Consider the following 17,664-nt stretch of genomic DNA (forward strand, 5'->3'; position numbering starts at 1 on the left):
CATGGATACGTTTGCATTCTGACAAACTTCTCAAAGCAGATTAAAAATAACACTGTGAAGATCTTCTCCTGTAGTTTGGCAGTAGATTGTCAAACCTCAATGAAGAGAGACAGCAACAGCCCCAGAAAACTACCAGTTCTAGGGAATACACCATCCACAAATAAAATATATCTTGATCCACTTTAAAATCAATAAATATTTTATTTATGGCCAAAATTTTTTAATCTCTCTTGTCAATCAACAAGTACCTGGAGATGAGAGTAGTCAGCCCCTGCAAGTGGACACCATTCCCTTGGCCTGATCACCCACTTGGCTTACATGCTTAGCCCCTGGGAGTGCTGAACTTTGCAGCCTTCATTTAGAGGAAGATCACTTTGGATAGATATTTAGGAGGCTGATGAACCATATTGAAAGAATAGTCGGTAATTCTTTATCTCTCTAAGGAAACACTGGGATACTTAGAAAGTTGTTATATTTGAAATATTTGTGGTCATTTGTTCTCAAAACTGTGGATCTTATTTTACAAATCTGAAAGATTCTACTTTTCTAACATAGCATACAAAATAATCAAGTTGTTTAGAAAAAATGTTACGGTCTCCTTGTATAATTTTTGGTCTAATGTACATGTCTGCTAATCTCTGCAGCATCTAACATAAATTACTTGGTATAAATAATCAAATTTTATATTGTGTAATTATTTTACTTTAGATAGAATGATTAAACTTTCCTTCACTTTTTTTTTAAACTAGGAAATAGAAGTACATATCTTCCATTTTTTAAATGTCTGTGTTCTAATTTAATGTCTGATTTTTTGGATTATAAGTAGTTATAATTATCCTAAGAAATAAAAAAAAAATATCAAAAGTACTGTTGTGTAAGTGGAAGAAAATGTATACTTCAAATTTTGTGATTATAATGATTATTACACTAATCCACATCCTATTATAATTTCCCAAAGCCCAAAAACAATATCCTTACTTCACCTACAAATACACACAGGTGCAGTCAGATTAAATTTATTAATATTAGTCTTTCAATTATACATTGTGGTTTAATACCATATGCAATAAAATAGCATTTAATTAGATATCATTCTGCTCTGTAACATCCTAAAAATTTAGAGATACAAAGAGAAAGACTTTATAAATCAATATTTATTTAACCACAAAACTCTGTGAAGGTTTTTGAGGATTCAAAACACTATTATCTTAAAAATATATCTTTAACAGAAAAAGAGGCTAAAATGGCTCATTATTTCTTTTTCTTGCTTTCCTTCCTAGTGTACGGCCCAAATGTTTGAAAATTGGTCTTGAAATTTGAATACAGGCAAAATAATGTATCTAAACACATTGAGCCAGACATGTTATACTTTAATATCTGACTAATGTTTCTTACATTACATTCTAGAAGGGTAAAAACTGTTTAGCCTTTGTTTTTATATGAGGAAATTAATCCATGCAAATGTTTAATATTTCCATCTAGCCATGGTTAGCATCAACTTCTTTACTTGGATTTTATGCAGAAGGATTTAGCAAAGCACAATTACACACACAAAAAAAGAGATCTTGAAACATTGGATTCTGCAGTCTTACTAGTCTGAGTTATATGTGTGTTTGTCCTTTTAAAATTGACAGCTAAAACTCAGTTTGCTTTAAGAAGTGGCTTCCTAACAAGAAACCGATTTTCCATAATCCCTTAAGACCTACTTCTGTTTCCATGAAGTGTAAGTATTCTTACAGTGCCTCTTCCAGTAGCAATAAAAGTATAATGGCCAAAATCCCTTCAGTACAACAGGATGGAAGACATACTTAGCCAGTGATCTTCTTTTCAAGTGGTGGAATGGAATAAGCATGAACTTTGGAAGCAGACCTATATTAAACATTGCTCTTTCATCTATTAGCTATATAGAGTTATATTAGTAGCATAAATTCACCAAATTTTATCTTTTTTAAAAAAATTGCATTTTTAATAACTTTTATTTATTTGTATATGTAGTGCTAAGGATCAAACCCAGTGCCTCACCCACACTAGGCAACTGCTCTACCACTGAGGCACACAATCCCAGCCCTTCACCAAATTTTATCTTTAAAAATGAAAAGAAAAACCAAGGAAAATGATATCTACCTGAAAGAATGTCATAAATTTTAAATAAGACAATGAACATAAAATGACTATGCAAAAATTACAAAACCTGGAATACAGTAGGTTTATAATGACTGCTAATCTTTTCCATTCCCTGGTTAGCTGCCTGAATGGTTCCCTCTCATGCTAAAGATGTAGCTTTGGAAACTTGGGGTAAATTACAGTGCAGATAGTCCCATGAAAATTGTGCAAACTGTAAATTTCAAATAAGTTGTACAGAAATTAACCTTGATAGCTTACATCATCTCAAATACAATAAGGCATTATTTATTCAGTGAATTAATTAGGTCAAATACCTTCATGAGTCTCAAGTGCTTTTCACACGTAACCACTTCTTTGCCTCCATTTTCTCAGTTATTCATTCAGCACATATTTACTTACTACCAACTATGTGCCAAGCCTATGGTGGATGCTCGAGGAGAAAAAGCTGATTAAAGCAATCATAGTCCTTGTTACCACCGAGATATATCTAAAGGTACAAATAGATGTTAAACAGATGTCACAAAATTCTATATCCAAAATAAATGATGACAGTTCAGTTATTCAGGAAATGTAAAATTCATGAGAACAGTTGTTTCCAAAACCCACTCAAATATCTGCCCAAATATTATTATATTCCATTTTTAATTGATGTTATCTACTTCCAAAATGCATTTAAATGCTTTTTAGGAAGATAGCTGTGTCTCCTTTGATGAAGGAAAGCTTTCAACATGTTATTTAGACCCGTGAAAAAGTGTTTTTCCAGCATAAAAAGAATCTTACTGTAATTAGGCAACTCAGTTAGAGAATATAAAATATAGATGATGAATCAAATGTTTCCATTAAGCACCCACTTACAGGTAAAAATATATTCCCAGTCATTGAGTGCTAAACAGTAAATCCCTAGGTGCCTTTTTTCTATACTGCACTTTGGTTCTCCATGATTGGAAGTTGACAGTAAAGAAGCAAACACACCTGTTTTAATAGGTGCTTTTTAGAAATTGCTTTTTCCTCTTTTCTCACCTTCTTTCTTTCCAAGGGCTCACTTGTTGGAGCTTTTATGGTTATATATTAGTAGTATAAAAGAGTGATGTGATCTTTGCAGCTTTCAAATTACTGCCAAGGAAGCCATCTTTGCACTGAATGGAATCTTGCTTCTCGTGCTGAGCACTGCAAATAGCCTTCTGCTTATTCCTTTATAGGCCTTGGAAGGAAAATGAGCCATGTGTTTCCATTATGATGGCCTGACTCCGGAAAGAAATGTGCAAACAAGCCTGTATATTTTTACTGAGCTCTCAATTAGTTTAATTTAGAATTGCAATGTGCTTTTTAGCTGAGATGTCATAAAGCTGAAGGGAGCATGAGCAGGGCTGTACAAGTGCAGCTCTTGATGGGATCTCATTGTCATCTTGGATGGTGTTGTCCAGGGGCAGCTTTAGAAAAGACATCTGAGAAACTGAAAGTGCTTAATTGTGATATAATTAAAGTGAAATATTTTCGTGTAATTTGCATTTCAACTTGTCATTGATGGTGATTAGCTTCAGTAACTTTATGTACTGTAGCTAACCACCATTTAGAATTCTAAGAAAATTAGCATTTACATATTAATAACCTATGATAATGCCTTAAGGGTATAAATTAATGAATTCTGGCCCCAGCATGCTTTATCCATCGTCTGATTGAGCCTTTTCAAATCTGAACATGAGGAGCTCATCATTTGAACATCAAATAATCAGAGAGAGGAGGAAAATGCTTAATAGAGCCTGACTTTGTAAAGTTTTCCAATAAAATGTTAGTGTTTTAAGAGAAATTAGTTTTAAAACCCAGGTGGGTAATAAGGTTTCTTTTAAAAGAAAGGTAAATAGCAGGATTCTGAAAATCAACAGAGAGCTGTTAGATAAATACAGAGTGGAGAACAGTCCAGGAGGACATCCAAGACCAGGGGACTACAGGGAGAGGGCGGAGAGAGGCTGCAAGACCTGGAATTAATAGCATTTCAATCTCTGCTCCAATCTCTGTGCTGCCAATGCACGGACAACCTCATCAAGTTCCAACCAGGGAAAATTAAGTGTCTGAAAATGGCAATATAATGTTACCCTGGTTAAAAAAAAATAACCCATAAAATATAAAGGCATGTTTTTGTCAACTATGAATAAGATTGTCTCATTACTTGAGTTTAAATTGTTAAACAATTAATACATAGTTATGATTATAATTGGTTTTCTCAGTAGGAATCATTAAATGTCTATGTCATAATAACTGGCAATGTTCAGAAACTGAGCTTTAATTAAAAACTACTGGTGAGTTGATGCATGGTCGAATGAGAAGGGAGAATACACATAGGGACCAAGAATAAATTGCTTGAACTCACTGTAAAAACAGAAAATTTTAATTGCCAGAATCAACTCAGGGACCTGAAAGTAGATTTCTGTGGCTTCCAGCCAGTTACTCCACACCCTCCTCGTCTCTCCTCCTTCATTATTCCTTTCAGAAACAATTATTTCATTCATCCAACAAATACTCACAACTTGCCATGTGCCAAGTTTAGGGCCAAGTTGAGAGAACAAGGTAGTCAAGTTACTTCTTCTTGTGAAACATACATTATCCTAGAGATAATAGATAAAGAAGGAAACAAATCAGATAGTGAGGCAAAGGAAATGAAACAAAGTCACATGGTGGAAAGTGACTGAAGGTGTGCGAGCCTGGTTACATGGAGAAATCATTCAAAATCTCTCTGAATTTGAAAATTTTTCTGAGAGAAGAATGGTGAGAAGTCCAGCCACGTGGAAATCAGGCAGGACAGAGCAGCAGCTCGTGCGAAGGCCCTAAAATATGACAAGAAGCTGAGTTTAAATAAGAGTGTGAAATCAATGTTTCATGAGCCAAGACTAAAGGTAATAACCATGGAAACATAGATTTTTTATTTAAAAAAAATGGCTTTTTGTTGTTGTTTGCTTTTTTATTTGTTTGTTTGGGTCCTAGGGATTGAACTCGGGGGCACTCAACCACTGAGCCATATCCCCAGCCCTATTTTGTATTTTATTTAGAGACAGGGTCTCACTGAGTTGTTTAGTACCTCACTATTGCTGAGGCTGGCTTTGAACTCAAGATCCTCCTGCCTCAGCCTCCTGAGTTGCCGGGATTATAGGCATGCACCATTGCACCCAGCTGCTTTTTGTTTTTGAAGTGAGGTCTCATTGCATTGCACAGACTGGTCTCCAGCACATGAGCTTATATAATCCTCCCTCCTCAGCCTTTTTCTTTTTTCAGTACTGGGGATTGAACCCAAGGGCCCTTTTCCACTGAGTTATACTCCCAACCTTTATTTATTTTTATTTTGAGACAAAACTGCTCCAGTTGGACTGGAACTTGCACTCCTCCTGCCTCAGTTTCCCCAGCCACTGGGGTGAGAGGTGTGCACCAATATGCCTGGTTTATGGAGGTCTTTGAAAAATGTAAAAATGGATGAGATTACCTAAAGAAGGAGTATAGCAGAGGAAGTCCTATTTCAATATTTAAAGATTGGTTGGACAGGGAGATGCAAGCAAAGGAAACTGGTTATAAGCTGTCACACAAGAAGAAACTCAAGAAAATGTGCTGCTGAGGAAGCCAAGAGATAAGTGTGCTTGAAGAAGGAAAGGGGTGAACTCCTAGACACCAGCTCCTCAGTTATTCCCTTTAGTCACCATCCTTATACTGTGCTGGCAGATAATCGTGAATTTCTAAACTGTTGCCACTGTCAATTCACATCCTCAAATCTTATAACATGACAATATTCACCCATTCACCTTAGTTTCGTTTTATTTAGTTTTACTGTATATGTTTAAGATGTACATGATTACAGTAGTCAAAAAACAAAAATGATGGCTACTAGGGGCAAGAAAAGGTGAGGCAATGTAGAGAAATAAGTCAAAGGGTACAAATTTGCAGTTATGTAGTATGAATAAGTCTAAGTACACATGACGAGCATAGCTAATAATATTGTATTGTATATTGAAAATGTGCCAGAAGAGTAGATTTAGGTGCTATTAACACATACACAAACACATACCAAAAAAATTATGCTTTTTCTTGTTTTGTTATTCATTCAATAATTATTTATAGGACTTTTACCATATGCAAATTATTGTGTGGCATGTGTTATGTTAGATAAAATTCTATATAAAATAGGCCTCATCCTTATGATGGAAAAAGCTGCTTTTTGTGTTATTCATCAACTTCCTCTCCTACTTCTTGTAACTATTTGAAATATGTATTACTTTCAAACATCAAATCTCATTGCTACCACTTTGCCTCTTAGGTTGGTACAGCTGCAAAAGTTATAAACCCACACACATCTTACCTAATCTTTTGATGTATGAAGTCTTTGGAATGTGGCATCTCCCATACTCCTGCATATCTCATTCAAGGTCAATCTTATATCTACCCTTGCTCATGTGTACTCTGTCATTTGGAGTTTGCCTAATTAATATGTCTTCCCTGTTCTGTATCCCAGATCCCTATCTATCCCATTCCCTTAATCTAGAAACATGCTCAAATCTCTGTTGTCCCTTAGCATCCAGTAATTGATTCCAAAATCCCTTGTGGATATGAAAATTTTGGGGTGCTCAAGTTTCTTATATAAAATGCTGGCACACTTACATATAAGCTATACACATCCTCCCATACCCTTTAATTGATCTTTAGATTATTTACTGTACATAGTACAATGTAAAGCTGTGTAAATAGTTATTATATTCTATTTTTATGTGATAATGACAAGAAAAAAAATAGTCTATAGCTCTTCAGTACAGACACAATCTTTTCCAAATATTTTTGATCAAAAATTAACACCACCACAGTTGCTTGAGTCTGTGAGTGAAGAACCTGCTGATGTGAAATACCAGCTGTGCATCTAATGCACACTCACACACACACATACACACACAAACATACTAACTGGATATTCTGTAAGATTATATTCCTTTGAATCATAATCTTCAATTTTTGATATCTAATCAAATTGATGGAATGGTGAACCTAAGAATGTATTACAAGAATTTTCTATTACTCATATTGTTAATTATCTCATAAAAGTTGCCTTGTACTATGACAGGACATCTATATACATGTTTGAAAAGTGTATGGTGTGTTGACTGCTTTGTGAAAGATTTTTGTCTATTTTGTACCTAAACCAGGTGACAATGTGATGACCCCATCTTCCCCCCACCATATTTTCATTTAAACAATTGTTATAATTTTGTTATTTAACACGTCTAGACACCATGTGTCCCTTAAATTGTTTAAATGTGATTCTAATAAAAAATGGAAATGCAGATACTGAAATCCCAAAGTATTTCCTCTATTTCAAAGTGGTCATCTATGTGATCCAACATCCCATATGCATACACTACTTTTAAATATGCATTATGTTAATGGTAACTTCATAAGTTTAACAGAGAGTTCGTGGACTTTTTATTAAAAATATTATTTATTTTATTAAGAAATAGATCCTTGGATGCAAATTTGCAAAATTTTCTCTATAACATTTGATACTTTTGAGCTTTTACTCTGGAAACTTCTACTTCTTTGATTTCATCTGCCAAGTCTCCTACTCTGCTATAATTTTGAAATTATTTTTTCCCACATTCCCCTCCTCAGATAAGAGTTTCATTGAACCTTCTTCCTGAATCTTACACTGAATTTTATAGCCACTTCCTTAAAAAAACATATTTAACTCATTTATTTTAGTTCCACTTCATATTATATGCAATTACCTCTTAGACACCTGAAACCTGAAACTCATATCCGAAATGAAATTCATTGTTTTTAAATACTTAGTAACCCGTACTTCTCTCATAATATCCAAGTAAATCTTCCCAAGTTTCCTGGATATCACCCAATGTGCAGCAGCTGCTATCCATTCATTCACCAAAGATGAAAACCAAACCTTTCATCTTTCTTTTCCTCCTTATTCATTGCCCTCATACATTGCCCTTTTTACTAAATTATTCTTATTTAATTCCTAAATATTTCCCAGACTCAGCCTCTATCACATTTGCTCTGATTTGCCCCGTTATTATCTTGTTCTGGGTTTACTAGTGTCCTATTTTTTGGCTTCTGTCTTTAATCACTGTTTTTCAGCCCCACCTTCATAGACAGGTATGCTTTCCTCCTGCCAGCCTCCCCTTTTGTGAATACTCCTTTTCTGTGCTTCCTAATTTCCTGTCTATCATTAAATATTTACATCTTGGAATATCAGTTCATATCTCAGTCTTTTCCACTAGACTGTGAACTTCTTTTCAGTAGGAATATTAAATGAAATGTGTTTTTCTTCCAAATGCGTAGCACAGTGACTGAAGTAAACTAGGTAGTATATAAGCATTAGTTGAATAAGAGAATGAATGGAAATGTCAAATCCATATTGCCTTTAAAAAAAAATTTCTGTGTATTTCTTCTACGATGCAAGGAAGAAACACTGCCAAACACACTTTTTACACTGCCTTATGCAGTTTTCCCTCAAATAAGAAACAATTGTTTTTATGTTGAAAGCTCCAAAGGTTTATTAAATTCAAAATATCTACAGGAATCATAAATACCTTTGGTGGCATGGTGATAGTAAAGGGGAATGGGGGCTGCAGCTTAGGGATAGTAAACACCTCAACTTGAGTGTTCATACCAAAACAAACAAACAAACAAAAAAAAACGAGGAGGAACAAGTAAAACTCATCTTCCTCATCTTCTCTAGAGTCAGGGTTTCCAGCTGGTGATCCCTACTGCAGATGCACTGTAAAAACTTGGAACTCCTGCTATCTTAGGTCATAAAATGACACTTTTTAGGTAAATGTGCCCTATATACACTATACAAATTATATAAGGCAAAAGGCAATTTAAAGTGGGTTTTTTGTGTTTTTTAAAATTTTTTAATTTTTTTTAATTAGTTACATATGACAGTACAATGACCTTGACATATCATACATTTGAATCAGATGGGATATATTTTCTCATTTTTCTGAGTGTACGGGTTGCAGAATCATATTGGTCATACAGTCACGTATACACACAGCAATAATAATGTCTGTTTCATTCTACTATCCTTCCTTCCCTCCTCCCCTCCCTTCCCCTTTTAATACCTTTGCCTTTGTGGGGGAGGGGATGGGGATACTAGGGACTGAATTCAGAAGTATTCAACCACTGAGCCAAATCTCCACCCCTATTTTGTATTTTATTCAGAGACAGGGTCTCACTAAGTTGCTTAGTGCCTCGCTTTTGCTGAGACTGGCTATGAATTTGCGATCCTCCTGCCTCAGCCTCCAGAGCCCCTCTGATTAAGGGTGTGCATCATAGAGCCCGGCACCTTTGTCTTTTTCTAATATTCTTTCTCCTCCTATTTCCCAGGCACAAACTGATCATGTGTCACACAGCTAATTCTGGGTCAACTTTCTCATAGTACTTAGAGTGCCTCTAGTTTTTATTGATTCCATCATCATGACACATTTTCCAGCTGCTGACTGTAGTCATGTTTCTGTTGCTATAGATACAGTGAATTTTTAAAAAAAGGGAATAAATAAGTCATTAAGCCTTTTAATACCAGAATTTTTAAAAAATTTCTATAATCTACCTAAGAAGAGCACAGTAGTTCTAAAATGAGTAATTTGAAATGCTGTATCAATTTCCATAACCTATCTTTTCTTTCACAAATAAATGAAGTTCTTTCTTAAAAAATTTAAATGATGATGATAGCAGAATAATTTTACATATAATAAGTGGATATATGTAAAAGTCCTTTGTAAAATATAAACATCTATGTAAAAGAAGTATGTTGTCATTGTTATTTTGTAGCCCTCTGTCCACTTATTCTAACACTTTTAGGTGTCAACAAAGGTTAGGAAGAGCATTCAAGGCATCAGATGATAACAAATTGAGTCAACCTGCTAAAGCCATCATAGCAGGAGGTGGGTTAATTCTTGGGTTTCTATCCATGTTGTTATGGCCACAAGGCACAGCAAGTGAGGGAGCAGATAAGCACAGAACAGCCACTCTTCCTACACTGACTAATCCACAGGAGGGAAGAACAGATCTCCAGTACCCAACTAACATTCCAGAGCCAGGCTGTTAATTTACAGTCTTCAAAGATCACCTCTGTCTGGTGCACAAACTTATCTCAAAATCCTCTTTGGTAACTTGAAAATGTAATTGCTAGTTCATTTGTTGTCCTAACTACCACTTGCATTAGTAAAACATCATTAATATGAGGAAAACCCTCAGAATTATGACAATCAGGAAGGTAACTTAGGGAGTTCAATCCATGCAGAGATCTGTACTATTTAACCTAGTTTCAACCTTGTTCTCACCTTACCTCACTGTCATGGTCTTAGGAATGTAAATGTTCTGTGCCTCCTCTTTCTTAACTTGCCTATTTCTCCTCAAGGTTTTGCTTGCTAACTCAACACATTCTTCTAGTGATATCCGAAACTAGTACATTTCTGCCTTACAGTATAATAGACAGGAATTGGTAATAATAATGCCCAACAATTGTTGCTATAATAAGTTAAAATGTTTATAAATATTTATGAGACATGTAATGGCTAATCATATTAGCATGCATAAACCTGGTATGTAAGAAGGCGAGAAAGTGATTTTTATTACAATATAATGATAGTAATTAAGTAATAAAGTCTCTGAGAAAATGATAATATACGAAGCTTATTTTCTTGTACTTTCAAAAAAATGTATCTCTTGAGAATATAAGATGAATAAGACTCTCAAGAAACTCATGGTTATTCCTAAAGATGGACAACATCAAAATAATTACGAAAACTATAGTTGAGGAAATTGAGATTTTTAGAAATTCATGTTCATGGAGCATTATGACACAAGAGGAAGAGCCACTAATGCATTCTTAGGAAATTGGGGGAAGTTTGCTGGAAAATGAAATTTCTTGATCAATAAAAATTGATAATTTATATACACAGGTATTGCCAATATAGAGTTGAATGAAATTCTGACTTTAGACCACAGTATCTTTGAAACATAGGCTGCAAAGATTTTTAGCTCCATAAGTTTTTGACATTGTAACATAAACATATTTAATAAAAGCAATTAGAATTGTTTGTTTTAGAAAGTTAACCCAGAAACTTTTGGGATTGCCTTGAGTTCTGCATGGAAAATACGATAGTTTATTTTGATAATTTTTATATATTGATCTGCTGTCACATGAGTTTTCTGTTCAAAAATTTATACTATGTACATTTTCTAGGAACCCATAAACTGAGAAATTCATAGACACATGTGCACGCACAAACACATATAGCACATACAAACACATCAGAACAATTAGAAGAAGTAAATGAAAAACTATTTTGTAGAACTGTTTCTGAAAAACAGGCTTTTAAAAATTCTTACAGAGCTTTATTAAAAATTAGCTCCTAATTCAAAATTATAAAGCAAATATTTGCAATCCCCCTTGAACAAAAATTGGAACATATACAAAGTAGGATGCAAGAATTTCAGAAATAGAAATATTTGAAAGAGGCCGCAAAATGTTTAAAATGATTAAACGTGAAGCTGTAACACTGAAAAACAACAATGTGTAACAAGAGAGTAAAGTCTGAGGTTAAAATATTTAAAAGTCCTTTTGTTATTCAGATAGTGTGGACCCTTTATTAAATTTATAATTTTGTATCAAGTATGAATATAACACTCAAGAGCAATAACTAAAATGAGTATAGAATATAGAATGTCTTAAAGAGTGGGGGAAGAAAAATTTTAAAAACTTGAGCAGTTCAGTAGATAGTGTCCTACTGGGAGAGATATGAATTAGCATAAACTATACATACTTCAAACAACATTCATTAATTTGTCTACAAAATATTTGTTGAATGTATACTATGTCTACACTTATTCCTAAGTACTGTACAAATATAGGGTTTTTTGTATTTTTATATAACAAACCAATCTCAATATTAGTGGTTTAAAATAATAGCAATGATATTTCTTTCTTTCTTTCTTTCCTTCTTTCTTTCTTTTTTTGTACCAAGGATTAAACTCAGGGGCACTTTACCATTGAGCCCAGTGCTTTTTATTTATTTGTTTGTTTGTTTGTTCATTTTATTTTGAGACAGGGTCTCACTAAGTTGCTGAAATCTTCACCAGGTTTCTGAGGCTGGCTTTGAACTTGCAATCCTCCTGCCTCAGCTTCCAGAGCCACTGGGATTGAGGTGTGAGCCTCAATAATTTCTTTTGATCATGACTTTATATATAGGGCAAGGTTTAGTCTTTATTTCATAAAACATTAGCTCGAGCTGCTAAATGGAGGCTGGAGCATCCGTCACTTTCAGGCTACATCTAGCTGTAAATTGAGAACCTAGCAATGACTGAGGGACATGATGTCTTGGTGCCTTTCTACATGTGTCACAGGAGAGTAGGTCACAGCTGAAGCTACAAAGCTTGGTTTTTTGTGTCCTGACAAAAGGAAAGTTAAAGTCAAATGAGAAAAGCCAAGGAATATAATTTTATTACTAGAATTAAAGTGAAAGTAACATAAGGCTTAGGCAAAAAAAAAAAAAAAAAAAAACATTCTCAAATGGAAGAGTGAGTCTTCTCTAAGCAGAGAACCACAGAGGAAACAGTGCTGTTTCCAAATTTATTGCTGTTCTAGGGTTGCCTTGAGAACCTTCTGCACCCTTTGCCAATCAGGTCTTCAGCTCCTCTTTCTCTCTGGCAGTGGAGGTCTTGATTATAGCTGGTCTTCTCTGGAACTGTCATGGTAACCATCTTATTCAAGGAGGCTTCATCTACAAGTCAATCCTATTTTAATGTGTGTATTGGGGTCAGTTGCCTGATAGAATTTACCTTAGTGCACCTGCACAACTAAAGAAATTTCTCTTCTGAAATACATTGAAAAGCCAGTGACAATAAATCCTATCTTTACAATGACCCCAATAGTCCCTATCAGGAGTTAGTTCCACTGATCTTTCTTTCTTGACATGTTTCTTAATTGGCTCCTTTTGTTTCTACCTGCTTATACTCAAGGTTTGTGCACCTGTTATTTTTCTATACATTTTTTGATTATTCATTGCCGCAGCCTGGCTGGCCACAATTCATGAGCCATTTATCAAGCAGAAACGAACTTTATTTTTACAACACACACACACACACAAGCCACACCACACGAGCTCTTCAGGAATTCCCTCAGAGCCCAACTGCCACCACCGGCTTCCCAGGAGCCTCTTAACCCCCGACTCCTCCTGCTCTTGAGGCCGATTGGCTGGGTCCCATGGGCGGAACCAAAAGAGTCCCCCAATGAGCAGCTCCGTGGTCTGAAAGGGCGGGAAACAGCCCAATGAACATCACCACAGAGGAGCCAATCAGCTGGCAGCTGGAAGGTTGCTGGGGCCACGGTGAGCCAATCAGCTGGAATTTTGCTGGGGCCCCTTCGGCTGTGGCTCTCAAAAATTCATTTTCCTTAAAAGTAGTTTAAAGAAAACCCAGGACCTTGCTATGTTCTTGGTTCCTACTACCTAACACGTGGACCTCTTCATATCACCTGTGGTTCTCCTGACAGTATGGCAGCTAGATACAAAAGTCATGTATCCCCACAGAAGGACCAGTCATAGTCTCAGAAGTCACTGTTTTATGTTAATAGAGCAGTCACAAACCATTGTGCCCAAGTGGTGAAAGACAAGTAGACATACTGATCTGTGTAGTTCAAAGGAAGGATTTGAAGTAGATGGTACAACCTGGGGGATCATGAGCACATACTTGGGGATCATGAGCACATGTAAAGCCAAAGATTTAGATGAGTTCACTGAAATATGTATTTAGAAAGAAGAGGTGAGTAGAGAAAAGAAAATTATAAGGTGCACAAACCATAAAGGAGCAGAGAGCAAGAAGTGCCCAGATATCAGATGAATAGCTGTGGTGCTGGGAACCAAAGGCAAGGAAAAATTTAAAAGAAGTTTCCACAAATATCAAACACAGCAGAGGATCCTAGAAATATAGGAGCAAAAGTCAAAGATTTAGGATATATTGGGTCATTTAACAAAATTTATGAGAGTGGTTTAGGTGGCTGAGAAGTGTAGGCATCACATGAATTAAAAAAACTGAATATAAAATTCCTTCAATTAAAGGGACTGCAAAGGCTATAAGAGAGGGCATAGGGTTAAAAAGTTGTATTATTCTTGTAAAAAAATGAAAGAATTAAGTTTAAGAAAGAGTTAGAGAAATATATTAAGGGGAGGAAAATTGAAGATAAAGGAGAAGTGGACTGTGTTCTTTCGGACCACTGTGCCACTCGGCAGTGGGCATACTGAATTCAGCACACCTCTGGGATTGTGTGCCACAGGTGGGGACATACCGAGCTAAGACCATGCCAATTGATTTGTATGTGATATAGAGCTACAAGTCACAAATTATATAATAATTTGACTTAGTTAAGCATCTGGAATATGGCATCTGGAGTGAAACTGGGTGATTATCTGATGAGAAGACATAATTAATTGACACCATCAGGTGAAAGATGAATGGATTTTTTCATGTGTTTATATTATGTGTTTATTTACATAATACATGATCCAAGTGATCTCATTAGTGAAGCAGAATATAGAGTAGGCACTTAAAATTATGATTGGATTAGTTCATTGAAAGCTTTATCCTGATTAACGTTTGTATCCCAAAATACATATCAATCTAATATCATTGCATCTACTCAGTGACTAAGCATTAATTCTTCCTTATTTTGTCATTTTATGTGAGAACATTAAAATTCAGTTTGTTTTCCTTTTATATATTCTGACCACAATTATATTTATCCTTGTTTATTTTCATTAACTTATGTGTACTTTTGTATTGTTTAATAAATTCCATTGTTTGAACAATTATTTGCATGGTAAGCAACCAGAGATGGCATAAGAGATAGCCAACAAAATTTTGATTTATGAGTGCTTTCAAAGCTAGATTACAATAATAAATATGGAAATAATTATACTTTAAAATTTGAAACTATTGGACCAAATAAAACATTGTTCAGGGTGTCACATGAAGATAATAACACTGAACGTTTGAATGACAACCTATTCTCAGGCACAGAAAACTCAATAACCCTCACCCGCCAAGCCTTGGATTGAGATTAAATAGCAAAAATAAAAAATTGAAAGAATGATGTTATGACTAGAAATTTGCAGAGGGAAAATAAAATGTGAGTGACAGAATACATCCATAAACAATGTTATGTAGTCTGAGACATTAGTGTATTTTCAAAATAAGTATAAAAAATAGTAGCAGAATGGCAGATAGCTATGAAAAAGAGAAAAATAGGTATGTATGATGATGCAAATGAAGACAGATAAAAGGTGATTAAATATCAGAAGATATTAAATTTGTTGAGTCCCAGAAGAGTAAACTGCAATAAGTAATATAGTGAGCAGCAGAAAAGTGGGAAGCCATAAAGATTAGATTGAAAACTATAATAGGAATAAGCAGTAGAGGGACTTTTTGCATAGCATATTAGTTGCTTTTGAACTTTATTTGGTACTTAATACTTTTATATATAAAATTGTACATAGGCAGTTGCTTAATATTTTTAAAAGATGAAAGCAGAACTGCTGTTAGGTATTTTAGAGGTGAGAGGGGCACCAAGGAAGGGGGTCCAGCTTTGGCCACAGATGCTATTATTTTGTCCAACAGGGCCTAAGGAGAGCTGTACAGATTCTTTTGGGGACCTCCTATGATTCCTAGTAAAACACTGTGAGGAATACAAAGCATAATACGGTTTTGTTTTTTTCTTTAAGAGAGAGAGAGAGAGAGAGAGAGAAAGAATTTTTTAATATTTATTTTTCAGTTCTTGGCGGATACAACATCTTTGTTTGTATGTGGTGCTGAGGATCGAACCTGGGCATGCCAGGCAAGCGTGCTACCACTTGAGCCACATCCCCAGCTCCCATAGTATGGTTTTAAAATTGCCATAGCAGACAAGATTGTGCAAATGTTTTTTTCTATTCATGAGCAAGTTAATGTAAATGACTTGTGAATCCTGTTTGCTTACATTTTCTTGAACAAGTGTTAAAGATTATGTGTACTTTCAGTTCTAAATGAAAGCCAGAATCTTAGATTTGAATTCTAATGCTCTTTGACTTTATTCAGTAGAGTAAAATAAAAACCTTTTGAACCGGGGGCTGGGAGGATAGCTCTGTGATAGAATGCCAGCCTAGCATGCATGAGACTCTGAGTTCAGTGGTTGTCACCCCAAAACAAATGAACAAATGAATAACTGAATCAGATTATTTACCATGTAGAGATTAAAAGTGGACTCACAATTTGCATGAAAATCCAGACAACAAGAAAATATGAAAGAGCTTACTAACTCCAGGTTATAACTTATATGCACAGAATTTGCATAATACACTCAAAGCCTTGGTGGGGTATTCATGAAGTTAGAGTTTGATCCTGCCAATGATTTACTGGATTGCTTAAGTTACAAGAAATGAATCACACTAAACCTCAAAATGCCTAATGATTAAATTATGATTGATCCTTGTATCTTGCAAGAAACTACAGCCAGTCATACTGTCAGAACAAGCCTTCCTAATTGGTCAATCCACCCATGTGATCAAATTCTAGTTCCTGATTCTAGTTCCAAATTCTAATTCATATAATTAAACTGGATTTTTTGATAGACTTCTTTATAAATTCTACTAAAATACTACCAAAATAAATGACATTTGTTATATAGACTCTGAAATCTCCTTTCTTGACTTTAAATCAACTTTAGTAATTTATCTTCGATTACTTTTACTTTCTTATCAAACAACAGAAATACTTAAACTATAATAATGCATGCAATTTGTGTTAAAATCTGCCATTTACTAATTGCTGCATATGACCTCATGATAGCAAGTTTACATATTCTCATTTAATTCTTTCCACATTATGTATTCATAGTTAATGCAAATAAGATAATTTACTCCAAATCATCTGACTTATAAGTGATAATATTAGGATTTGAACTTAGCAAAATTTTCTTCTTCTCCATCTTAATGTCAATTCTTCCTTTTCTTATCCAGTTGAATATAGACTTGGGTCCTTTATGTGGGCTTCAGTTTTTCCAAAATATATATAACATTTCTAATACATGTCATAATTAGAATGCTTAGACTCTTTCTGCAATTTCAAGAGGCATGATAAATAAGAATGAAAAAAAAAACTCTAGGTTTTAGTAAATTATCTGCATTTAATTATGCTTCATAATTTCCTAAAACCCAAATACTGTACAAAATAGATTTAAATGCTGTTAAGATTACAAGAGCCTGTTTTAAGAAAAATTTATTTATATCATAATAAACTTCCACTAAAATAAGTACCTTTAGCTTATCTGATGCTCTGAGCTTCATAATAAATTTAACAATTAAAACTAGCAACTAAAGTCCAAACACAAAAATTTTATAGCACTTCTTAAGCTAGCTGTATAAACTGAAGAGAAATATGAGTGTTAGTTAGCCATACAAGGAGAATTAGAAGAATTTGGAATCCATTCTTGCTTTTCTGTGTGAACACAAAAACAGGGAT

General features: G+C 34.7%; 1 protein-coding gene across 9 annotated transcripts in view; it reads left to right on the forward strand.

Annotated features, from left to right (window-relative positions):
• The window catches only part of Gria4 (glutamate ionotropic receptor AMPA type subunit 4), a 333,715-nt gene that overhangs the window by 102,518 nt on the left and 213,533 nt on the right, over positions 1-17,664 (forward strand). The gene's annotated exons all lie outside the window — the stretch shown is intronic.

This window comes from Urocitellus parryii, chromosome 4 (assembly GCF_045843805.1).
Source record: "Urocitellus parryii isolate mUroPar1 chromosome 4, mUroPar1.hap1, whole genome shotgun sequence".
Classification (NCBI taxonomy): Eukaryota; Metazoa; Chordata; class Mammalia; order Rodentia; family Sciuridae; genus Urocitellus; species Urocitellus parryii.